Consider the following 20573-nt stretch of genomic DNA (forward strand, 5'->3'; position numbering starts at 1 on the left):
TGTATATTTAACAACACTATTGAATAATATATATTGAAAAAAAAAAGTGATATTAACAATCAGACCGCTTCGGGGCAGTTTCTATAAAAGGCAGCCATTTGTCTTTCTGTACGGAGGCAAGTTAAAAAATTTAAGAGGTAGGCCGGCTCCACCAGAACTCCATTTTAAACCTTCCGAGAAATTTTCAGGGCAATTGATCATCGCAGTTCATTGCACGAAGCAGGGAGCCTGTGCAGGCTCAAAGGGAAGAGGAGGAGGAAATCAGAAACACTAAACCTGTCCATCTGGGCGCTGTCTGCGTGGGCCGCTGGTCCGCTGCACCCTGACCGCGCGGCGAGAGGCTGATGTGTCTGTAATCTGACCCAGTGATGATGGTGCAACAAGCTCTGTTTGTTTCCATATAGTGGTGTTGTGAAATTCATACGTTTGCTGCTGGTAAAATATGCGTTGTTTTACTTGGTCGCCATTGCATTTTTCACAGCTGGCCGCATACAAGCTCCGGGACCGGAGAGCAGTAATCTGAAAATGTAAACTGTGAACAAACACAAGGCTATGGGAATACGCTTTCATTTTCAGGAGCACGAAATGGCTCGCCCATTCGACAAACAGTGACGCAGATGCCTCTTAACGTACAGAGGTTACAAAAAGTCCATGATTTGTGATGTGACAGACAATCTGACCAAGATAAATCATTTTAAAACTTTTTCTACCTTTAGTATAAAATATATTGTGCATATTTCAACTAAGAAACAAACCATTCTGTATGCACAGCCCTAAACTTATGACTCCTTTTATCATTTTAGTGTTATACTTTTAGTAAAGTGTACTTTGTCCTTTTGCTACAGTCTCATAAATTTGTTTCTTGCTCGCTTACCTTCATTCCTTCAACAGGTTAAATGATCTACTCCTCTGTTAGCGCTATAACAAGTAGAATCACACAACTTTATATTGTGGACTCTTGTTTGATTTTCTATGTGCTGTATTTGTTACAGAATTATTAAATGCGCCACAGCCCAACCTGACCAACAAGGAAATAAATTTGGCACGACCCGGGTCGGGTTCGGGTCAGGCTCGTAAATCTAGACTCTAAAGTGCAATCATGAGCTGCGGAAAAGAAATGTCCTCACAATCTGATGCATGTTCTGCAAGGGAGAGCCGGTGAATATCGCCAACTACAGGTGAGGAATAATGATTTCGTAACTTTTTTTATTCATATTTTTTTGCCCTCCAAAACACATCCAACCAATTTGGATGTGTTTTAATTGATTTCTCTGAATATATCGCACACTAATTAATTTATTTTGACAGTATGTGTCTTATTAGTCAGTCAAACTATTCTGCTAAATGTCACACTGATACTTCATTACAGCAGTTGATATATACCAATGTCCAACGTAACATAATTTCAATCCGTACAGTCATGAAACTGTAACTTAGACGGAGGTTTTTTTAATATCTTGCTTTGAGATCTTGTTAAAGCGCTACAATTAAAATTCACTTGTATAAAATCGGATAAGAGAATAGGAATGGGGTCCTTATATGTAGCACAGAAAAGCAATCAGACTGAGCAGAAGTCATTTAAGTCTAGAGAAGCATTTTGTTCGTGAGCTAAAAGGAGAGAAAAAAAAGTGAATGAAAAGAAAGGAAGGAATCCTGCTAGCAAAACTAATAGAGTTTGAAATCAAAGCAGGATGTAAATATCTGCACTTGCCTGAATGAGTAGGTTTGATTTGGACATTTTAACACAAATGTTCACATTTCTTTGATGCAGCTTTCTTTTTCTTTTTTTTCCTCTCGTTTTGGGCTGATTCCATCCAGCTCTCCTTGCAGCGAAAGGGCAGTGCCCTGTCTGTGAGCCAATTCCCAAAGCTTTCTGCGATGGTTTGTGAATTATTCATTCAAACATGATTGACTGCAGGATTGAATTACGGGATTGATTGATCGGTGGGCTCGTAAAATGGGATCCCAATGCCCGCTGAAACCTAAGTGTGACTTGAACGACTTGAGGGGAGAGCAGCATCAGCAAAGCTCTCTGGTTATGGTTGATCATCAGAGTTACTGATAGTTTGCAACAAGGAGTCAGTAAAGTTTTGATCCTGCAGGATCTTTGTCTCAACATGCAAAGCAAAATAAAACAATTTTTGAGTTTTGGTTTGACTACAGACATACAAGATAAAGAAAGAGAAAACTAACATGAGCAGTTGCTTTCTTTTGTTTAACCATAAAATTTTTTTTTTATTATTAAATAGATTTTCCTGCGATTGCACGTCTCTATGTTTTGAATTTTATAGCTCTGACAACTTTGAAATATTTATGCCTGGCAGTAATACTGTTATGGGGGTATATTTAGTAACACTCATTAAAAACTGCAGCAAATTTAAATTTGGATAATGAGCATTTAGTTGTTAGATTTCTTTTTTGTGTGTGTGCTTCCTGTCAAGTCTTCTTCTGCAGCAATTTCTGCTGGACTACTGTATTTTTTGCTCAACAGTGACACCTTGAGGTTAGGTAGCAAAAAGAAAACGGTAAATAGCATGTCGAATTGAAGCTACAATGAGCAAGTATTAAGAGGATTTTAAGTGAACATTTTTAAAATTCAAAGTGCCTTTTAACAACACTTCAAACAGGGGCATAAGCAAAACTGAGCAAAAGAAGAATAAGCTACTGCGTTCAGAAATCATGCCAACACCGACGTCTAGCTACTAGAAACTGAAGAGAAGATGGAAACATCCCAGGACCTGAAAAACAGTAGCAATAAAAGCACAAACATGAGAAAAGCTGACTGGACATTGGAAAAATACTTTTGTCCAATGGGAAAAAACAGCCAACATGTCTGTGTGGGACTTGCTAGATTGAACGGTTTCTTATTCAATGGGCTTCAGTTCTCATTCACTTCTTGTATGAGATCAGTTGGTATTGAAAAAACCAATTTAAGTTGTGCAACAAATCCAAGACCCATGAAGGTCCTAATTTGTACAATTCCTACAAATAACATAAATTTTTGCCATTTTAGTAACCCTCACGTGATTCCATCCTTACTCTCTCCTGCAACATGAGGAACAGTTCACATGCCTATATGTTCATTTATTGCTTAGATTACCTTACAAGTTGTGACGTCGTCAAGAAAGAATGTATTCAAAAATTAGTAGAAAGCATTAAACTGCCCTGAATCTGCTGCAGTAATCATGCAACATCAAAACCTTATTATACGGTAGTACCATTTATGTTTAAAAATAACAAAGACTAAATTCTGACTAACCTTTTTACCTCTAGAATTGTGCATTACATCTTTTACAAGAACATATTTTCTCTTGGTTTATATTCTGATACTGATTATTAGACATACCTTGCATCTCTCAACAAATGACATGGAAATCAAAGAACAAACCTTTTTTTTCCGCCAGCTATATGCACCCAGCTTCTATCAAAAAGCAATTTTTCAACAGTTTTTTCAGAGTAATGCAGTGTTATAATGTTATAGGTAAAAACACTTTCTTGGTGGTTTTCAATAACATACATATCCACTGTTACTGTGGTAACTGCTAGAACTTCTGCATGCTGAATTGACGCTAAATGCAAGAACAATATTCAGCCAAATATCCGACTTGTGCAGAAACGTCTTTGAATTGATTCCAGCAGATTACTGTAGCAGTGGTTTCAGTCTCAGGCTCTGGTTTGATCCTCGACTGTCTGTCCTGTCAAAGCAAAACAAATCTCTGCATTCCTTGGCTTTCATTAATGTCTTGCTTTATCCCTCAAGGTTCAACTTTCAGCCTCGTTTTTTAAGACTCTTTTTCCTGTTTGTGTATTTTTATTTATTTATTTTTTGTATTTTTCTGTCTTACATCTCCCTGTGGAACTAGTACAATCCCAGATTACACAGAAATATTCACTACTTGTTCATATGCGTGCGTCTGTGTACAGCCTCTTATGGTTTTATTTTTCTTTTTACACTCCATCCATGTTCCGCCTAATCCGGTGTCCTGTTATTTCCTGTTTGCAGTTGATGAACTCCAAACCTCCAATCGCTGTAACACTGAGCAATCGGGTTTCCAGGAAACACTAATCAGATCCTAGATATCCCAAACTGCTTTTTCATCCTCCATCATCAAAGAACCTGACCCAATTGTCAATTCCTATTTGGTGCTAAGGGAAGAAAAATAAAGCTGACTGCCTTTGGGAGTTTCCTTGAAATGTGGAAATTAAAGAAAGTAGCTTCCAAGCCTCCATTTCTGAAGCCATTTTAAGACTTGGTGAAATAAATATGATAGTCTAAATCTTGAATACCAAAACTGTGTTTGTTCAAAACTACCTTGTGGATCTGATTCCAAACCTATCAGTGGAAGCGGCTGCAGATTCAGACGTTGGTACTCTCCACCAAGGGCGTTATTCAATTAGGGGTTGGCTCCAGTACTACGGACAAACAAAAAATCACTTTGATGGACCTTCCAAGCAGTTTGAACTGTCTTGTTGCTGAAATGTGCTGCACAAATAAACTCGATTGATTGATTCGATCAGCAATCATTCCCGTTACGGAAAAAAAAAAAAAAAAAAGCTAAACTGACCTCATTCCAATAAACAGAAGCTAAACAAAAAAAAAAAAAAGAAATGACAAAATGTTTTGTTTTTTTCTCTTGATAAGAAGGTAATTAGCTTTTATTACTTGGTTTGTGTTTCAAATACAAAACAAGAAAGTTTTATATTTATGATAATGTTGTTTCCACAAATTATCAGAAAAAGTAAGATGTCTAAGAATTGGAATGGTGCTCTTTCATCACACGTAACAAATAAATAAACTTTATCCAAACATTTCAGGAAAATATCTGTTTTTATTGTGGGAACCCATTGTGTGCACGTTTGTGTCTTGTTGTCCAAGTTTGTGGAAAAAAAGCAACAGTAGCGAAAGCCACAGCACAGATTCAACTCCGTAGATTTATATTCAGTTAAGACCCCCCTCTGATGTGAGTGTGTGTGTGTGTGTGTGTTTCAGCTGACATCACAACACACAGTTTGGACTACTTGTTCCACGGTGGTCCGTACTTTAAATCCTAACACCGCATGCGAGACCCAGTAAGATTACCCTCACAGAATGCTACAGAAAAGCCCCTGGGTGCTCGGATTAATGGAAAGCAGCGCGTGGCTGAAAGAGTCTAAACAACCAGGCAGAGTCTGGACGGCTTGCAGAACAGTTTGTCCATCTGCCAAGATTTTAATATCCAGCAAACACAAAATTATCATCGCAAGATGCAGCAAGATAACTTATCATCAGTCGTCTCATCCTGACTAAACATCCTTCAAATTGTTAATTGAAAACATTCGAAAGCGTTTTCAGCAGATTAAAATATATTTCTAGATGAAACTATATAACTGGGAATACTTCATATATGTCAATATTAGTCAATTTATTAAACGTAACAAAATTGTCCCACTGTTTTCTGGGTAAGTTACTCTGTGACATAAGGCAACTTAAAGAATTTTATTATTACTTCGACTAAAAGATTAAGATTAGTTCACTACTAAAGGCTTCATACAGACAAATATTATGGACAGCATCCATTTGTTTATTCAAACTGCAAGATAATTGATCCCTGAAGTTTTTAAGAATCTAATCTTAAATTTGCTGGATTTTGTCAGTGGAGGTAAAATCACATTAATACAGAAGAACGGAGAAATCATCTGTCAACTTTCAGCTTGACCAGCTAAAACGCGACACTCAGATCATTTTCAGTTGATGAAAGCATAATGCTGCCCACCACAAAATCACCATGACAACAACACTCTTCCTTGTGGAAGTTGTTACAGCAGGAAGAAGACTGAAAGTTCGCTTTTTTCAGCATCTGTGAGATCAAGGGAAGTGAAAGAAGCTTTTGAAGAGGGAACTGTGTTTTCTATAACAGTGACGTGACAGCCAGGCTTAGCAAAAAGAAAGAGAGAGCAAAACTTAAAACAGATAACAGGAAGAATAAAGACATTATAGTATAGTGGCTCTATTTTCTTAACCTTCAGCTGGATTTGGACAGCAGTCTATAGTCTCAGAGGAGAAGTAAGAACCTATGTTATCTAGAAAAAACACACAAAGACAGCAGTTTTTGAGGTGTTAGCCAGTTAGCCATGCTAACTATGCTAATTTCTGATAAAACATGCAGAAATACTAGACTTTTCTGTTGTTGATGGCACAAAAGCCAGAGCACAATATTTCAAACTTCAGTCTTAAATCCCAGCTCTTTTATTACAAAGAAATACGAATTTGCAACATTGCCAATTTAAAGCCTTACAAAAAACAGAGATAAAAATTCTGATCTCATCTCTGTGCATTAAGAATTTTATTTAGGATTATTTATGAGGTTTTTATTTAACCTTTTTTCTTTTAAAACTGATGAGTGTCTATTTTCATCTTGTAATCATAGCTTCTAGTTTTCCAGAATCTGACACTAAAAACAGACCCATTTTCCACAGAGACTCCTAAAAATAGGAAAGACAAGAGAACATGTCATTCAGGTAAGGCAGATGAGTATCTATCATCAGCAGCGAGGCCATTGCTACAAATTAGCTCCTCCCCTAAAATGACCCATATCTACACTCAGACAGTACAAGGCTGCATGAGGATCCATGTTTATGTCTTACAATCATGCCCATTGAGGAAGACATGTACTTTATCCTCACTGTTACTACAAGTGTGTGGCATCTTGGGGTCACCCTGTCTCCATAAAAATTTATTTTAAAGCACTGGTTCCGATAATTGTAGTGAGAAGATTTGGCAGCCGCCAACCGAGTTCTCATCTCGACATGTTGTTGCGTTTAATGTTTCATATTATGCGTGGCCTCTGTCGCCAGACAGCGTCATTTAGGTTTCATTTAGAGGCTTTTTGTAAATGTGTTCCTCGCATGTTTTGGTGACCACAAACGCTTGTGGGTAACAGGGAGAGTAATAATGTCCTGCATATGTATCCAAAAAAAACTAGAGAGAGAGAATAAAGAAAAGCATCATTTGGAGACACAGAGCTGCAGCGTGCATGAGTCATTCACGTTCAAATGTGTATTTTCTCAAGTCAGTTGGCAAATATATGCGCTTGGGCTGGCACGCCGGCTGTACCCTACTGGCTGCCAGCTGTCACTCAGGAAGATGGAGAGACGGCGGATTGAGAGGGAGAGCGGGGAGAGATAAAGGGGGTGGTGATGATGTGAGGACACGAGCCCCGAGGCTTTCTTCCTCTCTTGTTTCTCATTTGTCTCTGCGATGATAACAAAAAACATGGCAGCTCAAAAGGAGAGAGGTCGACATCAGAAGGCAAAAAAGCACAGAAGAGAAGGAGGAAGGCGAGGAGGATGGGGGTGAAACGGGGGCGACGAGACATTTTTCAGAGTTGTTAGCAAAGCATGCCGGCCACAACATTGAGATTCCTAATGCATTAGCCCAAATGAGCAAACCTCAGGGTTCCCCTCAGCAATCGGTATGAACGTGATTTTTTTATGCAGACGTCCAATTGCTTTGTTCGCAGAGGGCCGTACGGTTTACTCACAGCCTCTTGCAGTATTTATTACAGTTCTCTTCTGACTAATTAGGCTGGGCTGGGGGGAATATAAAGCTTCTCTGCAGAAAGAAAAGCTCCTCGCAAGGAACAAGAACTCATTTTAGCCAGAACAAAAAACAGGCATCCTTTTGGGTCCAGATTCTCTTTTTTTTCTCTCTCTCTCCAATTAGGAAGAAACGGGCCCCTGCTTCTCATGCCAGCGATGACAGGCAGGTTTCAAAACGCAATGAAAGAACAAATTCATCACCGCCAGGGAAAGAGGGCGACGTGAGAGGTCTCTTTTCTGTGCCACGCTTGGCAGTGAACACGGAGAGCGTGTAGAGTCAAGCGCCGAAGCAAACTCAGTGTACTGTACCTATTAGAACGTGACGACAAGCCAACTACGGCTACTGCAAAACCCAACATCTTCAAGAAAACACCGTTTCCTGCTTGAACATGACAAATGATGGAGCGGGGGGAGTTGTACGCCTCTAATGGCGCTGGCTGGACGAACAGCACGCCATCCGGAATCTGATCTCATGGCTCTGACTTTTACAGCATCAATCAACCTGCGGCAACAGAGCTGGATTTTCATAGTTGCTCTGAGAAAAGTGTCGGCGTCGTGTGCAAAGAGCTTATTTGAAAATGCATCATATGTCCAACAAGCCGCACATTGTATTTGACAGAAGGAAACCTGATATTCTGCACTTCGCCGCACGTCGCTTATTGATTCACAGCGTTCCATATCAGACACGCACAAGCTAGCAGCTCATGTTCCACTTTATAGGAAATATAAATATTTTATATATTGAGCGTCCGAGGTTGCAGCCGATTTATCCCGTTTTATTTGTGTATTTTGGCAGCAGACTAATTACACAAAGTGGCGCCAACTAACCAAATCAAAGAGATTCATAGAGATTTCAAATACGCTGTTGGACTTACAAAATACTAATATCCCATAATAAATCTGATTGTGTTTATTCATTTTATGTGTATATCAGAGAGAAATATCAAATAATGAAGGTTTATTTATTCTAAATCATCTAAAATCATCTTCTCAAGGTAAAATATTGAATATTTGTTACATCAACATTCTGAGAGTTTTATTTTTAATTCCTAGACTCGCCCATCAGTAAGGCACTGAAGAATAACTCTTGTAATTGGTTGACATCAGTCTCCTTCTTTCTCATTGGCTGGCAAAAATTAAGCTTTTGATTGATTGATTGATTGATTGATTGATTGATTGTTCCCTGTTAGTGTAAATCTTGTCAGTACCAAATTATGCAGAAACCTTTGATCCAATTAAGAAACTTGACCTGATTGATTCAACCTGGACCGATCACCCTGTCAACCTGTTGCTGTGACAACTGTTTGATTAACACAGTGTGTTCACTAAGATGTTTTAACCCATTATGCTTTCTTGAACAGGTTAGAATAGGCTATGGGCCATGCAAACATGTTCATAAATATTTTTTTTGCACAAAATCATTCTTAGATAATGAGATTTTAGCTATTTTTGAATTAAAATGAGCTGTCTTAGTCACTTTAAATCCAACTAATTTGCTGCTGGCCACGCCCCTCAATCAGTCTCAGTGCATGTGAAAATAGCTGCAATTATACAACTGTACATCTCTGAAAAGCAGTAGAGCTTTCTGCACAGCCAACAGCAATGCAGCAAGTGGTTTCTGAATGATAAGTCAACAGCAAGACACTTGTCTTTTCCAGCAGCCATTGTACAGACCTTCCAGCAAAAAAAACCAGCTGATCAAAACGTGCTGGAGTTCATTTTCCCCAAAAAATATTAACTTATTTCCAAAAAATGTCTGGGAGGTGGTGTTTTTTTTTTTTTATAAGTGCTGCTTTAGGGTTTTTTAAAAATGCAAACGAAAGTACAAACATGCCAAACGCGGATTTTACCTATTAGGTCAACGTTTAATAAACGCTGCAAGATGCCCTTTTTGTGTTTTTTCCTCACCTCAGACCTGTTTTAAAGCCTTTGGTAAGTTTTTTTTTTTAGCATTAACAAATTTGATTTAAATCCAAAGTGAGAAAACTAATTTCATCCCAAAGCCAAAGCAACAATTCCCCCAGTTTGAGTCCCTTCATTTCCTTTTACAGTTAGTTCATAAACTCCTATATAAGCATCAAAATAATATCTTGATATCTTAAACTTAAAGTGACATGAATTAACTTGTAGGGTCGTTAATCAGCTCAATGCCCATGGAAACATATTAATTTCTTAAAATCTAACAAGTCTTTAAAAGTGCAACTGTGAAAAACTTAATGGAGAAATGTAATTTATTCCTATCTGATTTGTATAACCATTAAGTAATCTGAGTAATTGACATTAGAGTCGTTTAATGTACCTCATACATTGTGCTGCATTACAAATAAAACTGCACACTCGGTCTGTTCATAAGAGACTGAATTCTTTGAGACACTGGCTTAGTAGATGATTAAACAGCACTTATTGAATTCTGCTGGACTTATTTGCTTTAATGTCAACAAATGTCAGTCCTTTTGGGCTGGAAAAAGCTTCCTCCATCTCTTATTTAGTTCAGAGTTTTGGCAATTTTAAAGCAAGCCCCCATCAGCTACTTCTGGTTTTTGTATCAACTAAAGGTCACAGCATTTTAAATGCCTCTGCTTTTAAATAAACTGATTTTGTTGAAATTGGTCAGACAAGTATTAGTCAGTATGAGCTTCACCTTAGACCACAAATACCATTTTTTTCCTTTTTTTTTATTACACATGTAGATTATTAATAAACTGTCAGGGACATAAATAATATCTAAAACTTTTTCAGCATGTACATGCCCAGATTAAAACTCAGCATTTCTTTCAAGGCTGAGATTGTTAGATTGAAGAAATATGCAAAGTGATTTATATACTAGTCTTATGCAGAAGTGTTGTGTGTTATGAGATTTATTATATAAAAAAAAGACACTCTAATTCAGCTAACTTGTTTTTAAAACTGCATTTTTTGGTTATCCGGGTTTTATAATATATTTCCTTGCTATGTGTAGCCTCAGCCTGTTACTGAAAGGAAGATGGGATGAATATTAAAACAGTTTCAGTCTCCAAACGCAGCAATCTCATGTACGAACAAGAAAATATTGCCAAAGGCAAAAAAGAAAAAAATAATAACAGACTCTTTTGAGACAGACAAATTGCGATTCTATTCCCGCTCAGTTTGCTCTCACAAGTACCTTTAAGCTATTGATGTCTGTTCTTGCAAGGGGCGGACGTTCAACATTCAATTGAAGGAACTGTTGGATATACGAGAAGTAAAGTCATGTATTTCGAAGCATCGCTGCATTGTAACAGTTTTCACCGACACTCATCTTTTATCTGCCAGGGAGCTGGCCCCTATTATCATAGCATACAATTTTCCCAGTTTAGTTATGACAAGTATTAACCATGGCTCCATTTCAGTTAGCTTATAATCAATAAATAGCTCTCTATTTGAAAAGCGTACATTTCAGTGTTTCAGTACGTCACATACATAAAGGCGCTCAAACTGAGGCATTTCTTTTTTTAACTTCATACAGCCTTTGTGTTTTCAGAACGATAAGTTGTCTTATGGCAAGACTTTTCTTCCAGTTGACTCATATCATATCACTCATTATTCGCATTGTTCTCAAAAGTTATATCTGTCACCTATAAGTCAATTTTTGAATGACTCAGTTGCAGTTAGCTAACTATTTATGTAGTAAATAGCTTTTATTTAAGTGGTTATGCATCATTTTTAGATAACTATTTAATATTTTAACCACACATTTAATATGTATCTGAAGCAATAGTTGATTTTTTTCTATCAAACTGACTAAAACTCCATAAACCTAAGCGCAGGATACCAACAGTTTATTAGCTTGCTGGAAGCTAAGTGTATTAGCATGATGTCTTTTGGTGGTCAAATTCTATCTCTAAATTGTGTAAAATAGATTTCAATGACTTTGTTTATCTATGCTGTAACTTAATCATTTTAAACATGTCATTGATCTAGTCAATCTACTGTTTCTACAGGCTGTAGACAATATAAGCTAAGTGGTGTAAGCTAACAAAAAAAACATTAGATATTATCAAAGCAATGCTTCTCTTTTTGCTAACCAGTTTAACATTCCAGTTTCACTTTCTGTACATTTTTAAACATAACATTTAGCAGCAGGATTTACTGTTTTCATTGGTCACTCAAACACAGACAGAAAAGTGTGTTTTTCAAACATGTAAAACTAGCTTTTTAATGTCTAAATAAAAGAAAAAGCATGAAATTACTTTCTGGAACTGAGAAGATGTATCTTATCTGGTGTTAGGTCATTCCTCTGGTTGAAACTAAATAGCAACGTCTTTCTTTTAATTGCAGTCTTTCCACAGAACCCTAACTGAGAGGCATTCCAGCTAACTGCTGGTGAATGGCTAACCGAGTTTGGAAATGGAGGCCTAAATTGAATGATGCGCCACCCCACTCCAATGTCACCATCGATCTTCACAAACAGCTGCCTTGGCCGTTTCAAAGAAAGAAAATTGTATCTGAGAACAATATAAGCAACACAGACAGCATTTTCCAAATATAAAACTCAAAAATAGAGCCAAGCCTATCCTTCATTAGAAGGATGTATAAATTTACATTATATCTACTAATAAGCTAATTAATAGTAGTAATAACTCACTACTCATACTATTTCTTTCAATTGAACAAAATGAATGAGATATTTCTGTTTTACATATTTACGCTAAAAGTGAAAATATTTACAACTCCCCGGTGGTTTGTAATGCCTCACTACTAAATCATATATGACGTATTTTGCAGTCAGCGTAGCAAGAATCAGCAGCAATTACAAGACAACTGGAAATGTTTTCATCTCCCTTCATGTTTTATTTGCCTTGGAAGCGTTTCGGTTTGAGGAGCATGTGCTGATCCTGTCATTCCCACCCCGCCAGATAAACAGCAACTCGTAAAACTCGGGCTTCTGCCGCGCAGGGTGGCGGGGAAGTTTACAATAAATGTCTGGATAAATCCACAAAACACGGCGTTGCCAACTCTCCTCCAATGAAATATGCTAATGACTGCTCGAAAAGTCACACAGCGAAGCCGAGGCGACGCCCTAATTTACATGTGGATTAGTTTAATGGCTATTTATTAGCGGAATGAAAGAACTTACAACAAGATTAAAGGGGAATGAATTTTGCGACTTGGAAACGGGATAAAACTGGGTTGTGGAGATGAGGGAAGAGAGGCGCCTTCTGTCGCTCAAACCAAAGAAACCAATCCAGTGGAATTTGAAGTTTTAAGCAGCAGTTTAATGTGTGGTTACCCTGCAAATGTTCAACTAATGAATTTTTAGTCATGCCCACAGATAAAAGCTGCAGCACCACCAAAAGCCATAATGACTCACCTCTTTCCCTTTCTTTCTCTTCCACCACTTCAAAATGCTTTCAGTAAACAAAACCAGGGATCTTATTAAGATACCTCCATCCATCCATTTTCTGTTCACCCTTTGTCCCTAATGGGGTCGGGAGGGTTGCTGGTGCCTATCTCCAGCTACGTTCCGGGCGAGAGGCGGGGTTCACCCTGGACAGGTCGCCAGTCTGTCGCAGGGCAACACAGAGACATACAGGACAAACAACCATGCACACACACACTCACACCTAGGGAGAATTTAGAGAGAGAGACCAATTAACCTAACAATCATGTTTTTGGACTGTGGGAGGAAGCCGGAGTACCCGGAGAGAACCCACGCATGCACAGGGAGAACATGCAAGTTCCACTGGGTTCTGTTCTTAGCGTTCTTTTATTTTCTTCCTTTACGCCATCTTTTCCCATCATACAGGCATGTTTTCTGTTGCAGTCATTCCTATAGATATTCAGCTTTCTGCTACATTAGCACAGCAGCTAATCATTATTTTATTCCCTCCCACATATATGAATGTAATTCTGTTTCTACGCCTCACTAAAAGGTATTTTCAACTTCATTTACTGCTTGCCCGAAAAGCACTTCAGCGTGAAGATCCCCATAATTTTTCTCTTGAAGCTCCGTTCTTAACCTGCCATTTAGATATGCTAGTCCATTTTCTGTTTCAATTACATCTTGCACATTTTATGTAGCTTATCTTGTTTTGCTTCTCTGCTGCTGCAAAAAATGCAGCAGGAATTACAAATTTTGATAATTTCAAATCAATATTGAGTACAGATGCTTTATGGCAAAATCACTTTCATTTTAGTGCTAAAATCTGTTTTAAGATGGATTCTTTGTTCTCACAGATTCCCACCTGCTGCCCAACACACACACACAGTTGTCAATTCTTTCACCTCCAGTAGCAACAATGGATGCTGGCGAAGGCTGCCATTCCTCTAATGACTGTGCTGTCGTGAATATAATGGCGATGCCGTTGCGTTTTATAGACAGGAAGTCCTCACATTCCCCATGCAAGTAGAAAGTGCTGACACTCAGAGCCACTAGCAGCCCCTCGCCGATCTCAAACGGCGTCACGTCCATCCAATTCTGCGAAGCTGCTCTGCAGCCACGCAGAGGAGGATGCGATGGGGAAAACAAAGCAATGTGAAAAAAGGATAAGGTGGAGCTGTGATGTTGCAGATATGCATCCAGCTGATCTCTCTCGATCTTGCTTGCTTGATTTCTCATTTGCCTGCTGCGATATCTTCCACGCATCGTCTCCTCAGACTGTTTTGAACAGCTAAGCTGCAACTGTTTTCGTGATGTGTTTGGTGGCTAATCTGTCAGAGATCAGGATGAAATGATCTGCCCATCAGTCAATAACATCAATACGTCAAACGTCAGCCGGTAATGCAGCCTCGCTTTCACAGCCGACTGAAACGAGCACTTATGATTTAAGACGAGCTTATCACTGGCAGCAAACAACGCGGCCCTCTGATCTGCTACAGGTTGCCAAGTGAGGTACTCTTACAGCTCTGGTCATTACTGAAAGTAAGCCTGAAGGCCAAATGCAATTATAAACGGCTCCCTCCACATTACCCTGCTTATTGCATAAGCTGCAGACCTAAAACATTGCGTGCCTGCCAGCGTGCACTGTTTCTACAATTTTTGTTGAGCGACGTAGAAGTGATTAGCAAGCACCTTGGTATTGCATCCTTGAAAACGTCCTAGCTGGAATTAATTGCTAAACACAAAACCAATCTGGAGTATTTCTTTAGCCCATAAGATTTGTTTTTGCTGTGTGGTTTTAACCAAATTTGTGAGTATCAACCAGGAGACTCAACATTCGTCAAAGAATGCCATTTTTTACCATGTAATGCCTCCTGATAAGGATTCGCTGAACCTTCTCATTTCACAGGTTGAAATAAGAAATGCAATGGTACAATTGTGCACCTTATTATTAGGTGTAAGAATTATTTTACGATATTAAAAAACTTAATATAGTGTTTTTAGGTGTAAAAAACCTAATACCCGAGTTAATACGTTTGTTCATTTGCGATAGCATTAGCCTTCATCAGCTTTGAAGTACTTAGCACAAGCTAGTGCTAGGTTTTTTTTTTTTCTTTAATTCAAATAAACATTAATCAGTTAGCTTATTTTGTTGATGTTCATTTTAGCAACAATGATGTAAATCAGTAAGATAATAATGAACAATATATCCACTCCAAAATAAATAACATTTACCAAAACTATGATCCTTAACTGCACCTAAATTTACCTCCGAAAAATATTTAGTTTTGCCCAATAATTATTTAAGGAGTGAGTGTATCTCAACAAAGCTGCCTCTCACAACATGGTGGCGATGATGTAAAATCCTGACCCCAACATGGCAGCCATCGCTTTTTCCCAGAAGGCAAAGCTCAGAGCTGGAAGTGATGTCAAACCCCAGTGATGCGGGTTCTGCTTTTATGTCCGAAACTATAATACTGTTATTTTGGGACAAACAACTATTAGCAATCCATCAGAACAGATAATAAATAGTTTGTTTTAACTGCTTTCAGTACATTTTAAATGCATGCAGCCATATTGGACACTGAGCTTGGGATTGGTCGGTGAGCTTCAACTTTTCCTGTTGGATTTCTGAATTCAGAGTGTTTTAAAGGGAATTTTCCAACTGAGAAATCCAACTTCAGACTTCAATTACTTTGTCATCAGGTCATTAGAGTGAGGATAAAAAGCCGATATTTATTTTTGATTTAAGTTTTCATGTGTGTGTGTTTCAATTATATTGTTTTTTAAATGTAATGGAAAAGATAAACAAAGGTGTCTAAATGTGTGGTATATATTTTACAGTAGTTTATTATGGGAACATGAACTTATCACTAAAAATAAATTAAGATATTATGGTGTTTTCAGGTTTTTAACATGATCATTTTTAAAGCAGAATATTTTTATTTAAGCAAAGAATTTTACTAAATATTACAGGTTTACTAAACTAAATATTACTGACAATAGTAATATTGTGGGTTTATTCTTTTCAACTAAAGCTTTGGTAGTCGTAACATTCGTCATTAGTCATTTTTTGGGGCTGGCCTGCGTTGGATTGGTCCATATTTAACCCTGGAATGAGTCAGCATAATAACCTAAACTGGGTTGTGGGGGGTTTTACCCAGCAGTTTCTAATAGTGTGAACAGTAAAATATGGAATAACATAAAACCGAACAGGCATTCAGAAGTTTTGTTCTGCAATAAATCAATGTCCTCGGCAGTGTAAACAGCATTTGGCAATAACTTTAAATCAAACATCAAACGCAACACATCATACAAAGACTCGTACACTACGAAGACTCCACCTGCAACACTTTGGGTCTGCTCTGTCTGCAAATGAACAAGATACAGCCTTACCATTCAATAACCGTGTTAATATCAAAACATCTAATAGCACTGGAAGAGGCTGCATTGTGCCCAGGCGGCTCATGCATTTGCAAATCTCAATAGCTCGCATCTATTGATGTGCGATGGAGAAATGCAAATCAGTTCAGCAACCCACAGCAGCAAAGCTGCTAGAAAGATTTTGCTGGGTTTTTTTTTTTTTTTTTAAAGGTGAGTGGAAGTCATATGACTGTGCAATGTAATCAGCAAGGCCATTCAGCACTGCTGCCATGATTACTGCCAGACGGAGGCCTCGCTGCCAGCGAGTCAGAGGCCAGCCCGTCCAAGAATACCTCTTCCAGCATCCACAAGATGAATTCCTTTGGAGATGCCATCTGTTTGTCTATCGCCCGAGTGCTACGAGCACAGGTTAGATCAAGCCATTACATCAGGCGTGTCTCTAGCCTCTCCTTATCCATGTGAGCTCTGGTTTTGTTTTCCTCTGCCCCTTCCAGTAGAGGGGATTGTTAAGAGAGCTGCAATATGGAGGAAAGCCGGTGGCGTTGATCATCTACATAGTTCCTCTTCCATGATCAGAGAGTCCTACTTAAATTTTGGTCTTGTTGGAGGTGTTTAAGAAGCAGCAGTTCAAGCTATCCCACTGGGTGTTTGTTCATTTTGCCCAAACGCCATTTTGTACCTTTGTAGTTTTAAGTTTTTTTGTATCCCAGCTTTGTGTTGGGGTACAAAACACAAAGTTGTTTCTAAGGGTTTTCATAAACCCTTAGAAAACTGAGAATTTAACTTTTTTTTAGTATTTGACTCATCATCTAAAGAAAGGAAATGTGCTTTTATGACTTCAACATATATTATCAATCAGCAGGGGTTCCATCTAGAGTTATTTTGCAGAATTGCTTAAGCTAAATGAAAAATAGGTACTTTGGTGTACAAACCACAGGGTGCAAATAGCAATATAAATGATTTTATTATTATATATTATTTTTCCATGATGACAGGTGAGGTTCTGCCTCACCTGCCTCCCCTGACCGCACATCACTGACACACACACCCACACACACCTAAGGGTCCAATTTAGAGGGACCTATGAACCTAAACGTTGGGTTTTGGGACTGTGGGAGGAAGCCAGAGTACCTGAAGAGAACTCACTCAAACATGCAAACTCCACGTCAAAAGACCCAAGGACGGGACTCGAACCCACTACCTTCTCGCTGCCATGTAACTACCCCACTTTGCACAAAGACGTAAAAGTACAAATGCCAACAGTTATGCTGCTTGAGTGTTAAACTATCACCAGCCATGTGCTACATGACTGGAAATTTCTTCCAACAACCAAACGTATATACTTTTTTTTAAAGTGAGGGGAAAATGTGTTCGCCTTCTGTCGACTAGCTGACCACTGTCATCCAAAGGGCGTATAGTGTGATGAAAATCTTTTGGCAGTTTTTAAGCTAAACTTCGGCATAGGTGTAGTTTACTATGCCTAGTTTACTAACAAAGATCCAAAATTATTTGCGTACAAGTACAAACAAGAAGAGGGAAGGGTAAGAAAAAATGGCAACATAGTTACACAAAGTGGATGGTGCAAGTTGAGCCCAAATTGTTCCAATAGGAAGGCAAACAATGCAAAAATAGGCTGTATTATTATTTATCATATTTTCTGCCCCATCAGTTTACACTTGCTCACTCTCTGATTCTGTAAAGCAACATATTTCTCAGTTTTATGTTTAGATTTGCATCATGTTGTGTTGGTTTCAGCTGTGTTACAACCCTAATGACAATTTAATGGGCATAAATGGTGGTGGTGGTGGTGGTGTGTGTGTGTGTGTGTGTGGGTGTGTGGAGGGGGTGATGCTGTTACAGGCATTATAAACGCAGTAATTCTGTCCACAAGTCCTTATCAGATAAAGTAAATGGAAATCTAGCAGGGTGGGGCTTCTGAAACTCACCTGATCAAGTTGTTGATTAATCAACACCAGAGGGAAAGGAAGGAGATAAAAGTCTGCACTAATAATCGAGTACATGACATCAACAGTACTACTAACTATGTCTAGAAATAAATTATTCGATTAAAAGCATTTGAAATATTCCAACTGAAAAAAAACAGCCTCACTTTGATGTTTTTGCATGAAGCCAATCAATCAGTGCAAAATCCCTGAAGCTTTCACGCTCTCCCCTCTTTTGTTAGATTTTTCTTTCTTTCTTTCCTTTTTATACCCACGCTGGGCCTTCGAACCAGAACCCAGTCCTCGCGTCAGCCTGCCAGCTATTCACTGACAGCCGCATCCTCAATCATTCGCCTTGGCATTTGCGGAGAGTCGAATGTATTGTCTCACAGACAGACCTAATTGTTTCTTGAACCGTGCCGCGAATATTGGTTGAGTAATAACGGGGGGTAAAAGAGATACTTGTTGGGGCTACAGCGCGGTAAAACACTCCTGAGGTGATTTTTCTTCTTCGCACAGATCGGATGATGAAAAGCATATTGGCAGTCCGGGCGCATCAATCAACGCTCACCTACCGGATAGTGTTTGGGGCTGCCGCTCTTTCTCTTTTCTCCCTCCCTTTCAGTCTCTCTTTTCCCCCTCGGCTGGTTCAGGCAAAGTCCCCCGGATTTGACCACCTTTCTCCCCCGCACGCTGTCCTCCAGAATCAGGTGCGATCGCAATCTCGCCACCGTTGTATTCCCATATGTGGACGCCACCGCAATTATGAATGCTCCAGTAGATGAGTGACTGGATACAGCCCGTGTGATCATGTGCTGCCAGTCCCTTCCTCTCCTCTTTCTCTCTCTCTCTCTCCGTCTACTCTGTGCAACTGCTCCCTCCGCCCGATTATCTCCCCGCTGCGGCACTGGCTGCACGGCAATACCGAGGCATAAAACGAGCCGGACTCGCCCGCAGAACTTGTGCGGGGTTTATGATGGTAATTAGTCACCGGAGCGGTCCGTGCTCGTTCATCCGTTGCAGGCTTGGGGAAGAAAAAAAATGCGCTGGCTCTCATGTGCTATTTGCACTGAATAAATTGGCCCCGAGACGCGGAAACGTGTTTTATTCTCTGAAAGAGAGAGAGATGGAGGGTTGGGGGGGGGAGAAGAAGAAAAACCCCTCCAATGTTTCCAGCTGAGATTGGTGAAGAATAGGAAGGGAGGAAGCTGCAAAACATTAATGAAAGCCTCTATGCACGCTTTGAACAGTGATCTATCTATCTATGATGCATGGTTTAATTTTTTTGATTATGTAAATAAATATCTATATGAAAAGTGCAGTGTGCGTTTTTATATGTGCCCCCTTTACTTTGATGCCCCTAAAAGAAGTAACATAATAATAGTGATCAAAAATTACCTTTAGAAGTGGTCTCTATCTACCTATCTATCTGTGAACACTGTGACCCTCTAGCAGAGCTGAAACTTAGATGTGTCTCTCAGATACTTCATGTCAACTCGTGGACCTTTTTGGAGTCCACAATGTCTCTCTAGCAGAGTTTACAGACCGTTTAGTGACACGTTTCCTTTCCCGTTGTCAAACGTCCGTGGAAAAGCAGATTTCAGGGCAGATCATCAAATCAATCATTTACAGTGGTGCCCAAAGTCGGTCCTCGAAGGCCGGCATCCTGCACGTTTTAGTTCTCTCCCTGGTAGCAACAACCTTTTCAGCATGTCAGTGTTCTCCTTAGGTCTTATAACGAGCCATCATTTGATCCAGGTGCGTTAAACCAGAAAGAGAACTAAAACATGGAGGATGCCGGCCGTCTAGGACCGACTTTGGGCACCCCTCATTTAGGAAACACCTGTAAAAAAAAAAAAAAAGTTGCCCATACGATGGTTTACTTGTTTCCTTGTTGGTCAGTAAGTTAAATACTGATGTTATCTGACCGGGATACTGTCCTCCACATGCATGCTGAACCCCATTTTGTGGCTTGTAGTGAACTTTCTTCTAGCCCCCTAAATACTCTTGCAGTTTGGTGTTGAGCCATACGACAAAATCAAAAATCCTCACATCCCTTTGATTTCCTCAGAGGACACAGACAGCTCTATGTTGCTGTCAGGATACCTAATAAAGGAGCATGCTGCTGGCACACAGTGTCACAGCTTCAAGTCTCCCCCTTTAGACAGAAAAAACATCACAAGACAGGAATAGATGCAGATTCTTGTAAGTCACCGTTTGAGCTCAAACACTGAGTTTTCACTGCCTGGTACTTTTTTTTTCCAATTAAAAATTAAAACCTAAGACAAGCAAGCTCACTTTTTTATATATTTATATATATATAAAGTCTT

The 20573-nt window shown here is 39.1% G+C and overlaps 1 protein-coding gene across 2 annotated transcripts in view; it reads right to left on the bottom strand.

Annotated features, from left to right (window-relative positions):
• Positions 1-19304, bottom strand: part of LOC102227334 (leucine-rich repeat transmembrane protein FLRT1-like) — a 59494-nt gene extending 40190 nt beyond the window's left edge. The window contains exon 1 of one of the 2 annotated variants that reach the window (XM_005800806.3): positions 18819-19304. The gene's annotated coding sequence lies outside the window, so the exon portion shown is untranslated. Of the gene's footprint in view, positions 1-18814 lie in introns of both variants that reach the window. The other variant, XM_023342209.1, reaches the window with a different exon arrangement.
• Between the last annotated feature and the right edge of the window lie 1269 nt (positions 19305-20573).

The sequence above is a fragment of the Xiphophorus maculatus genome, chromosome 11 (assembly GCF_002775205.1).
Source record: "Xiphophorus maculatus strain JP 163 A chromosome 11, X_maculatus-5.0-male, whole genome shotgun sequence".
Taxonomy (NCBI): Eukaryota; Metazoa; Chordata; class Actinopteri; order Cyprinodontiformes; family Poeciliidae; genus Xiphophorus; species Xiphophorus maculatus.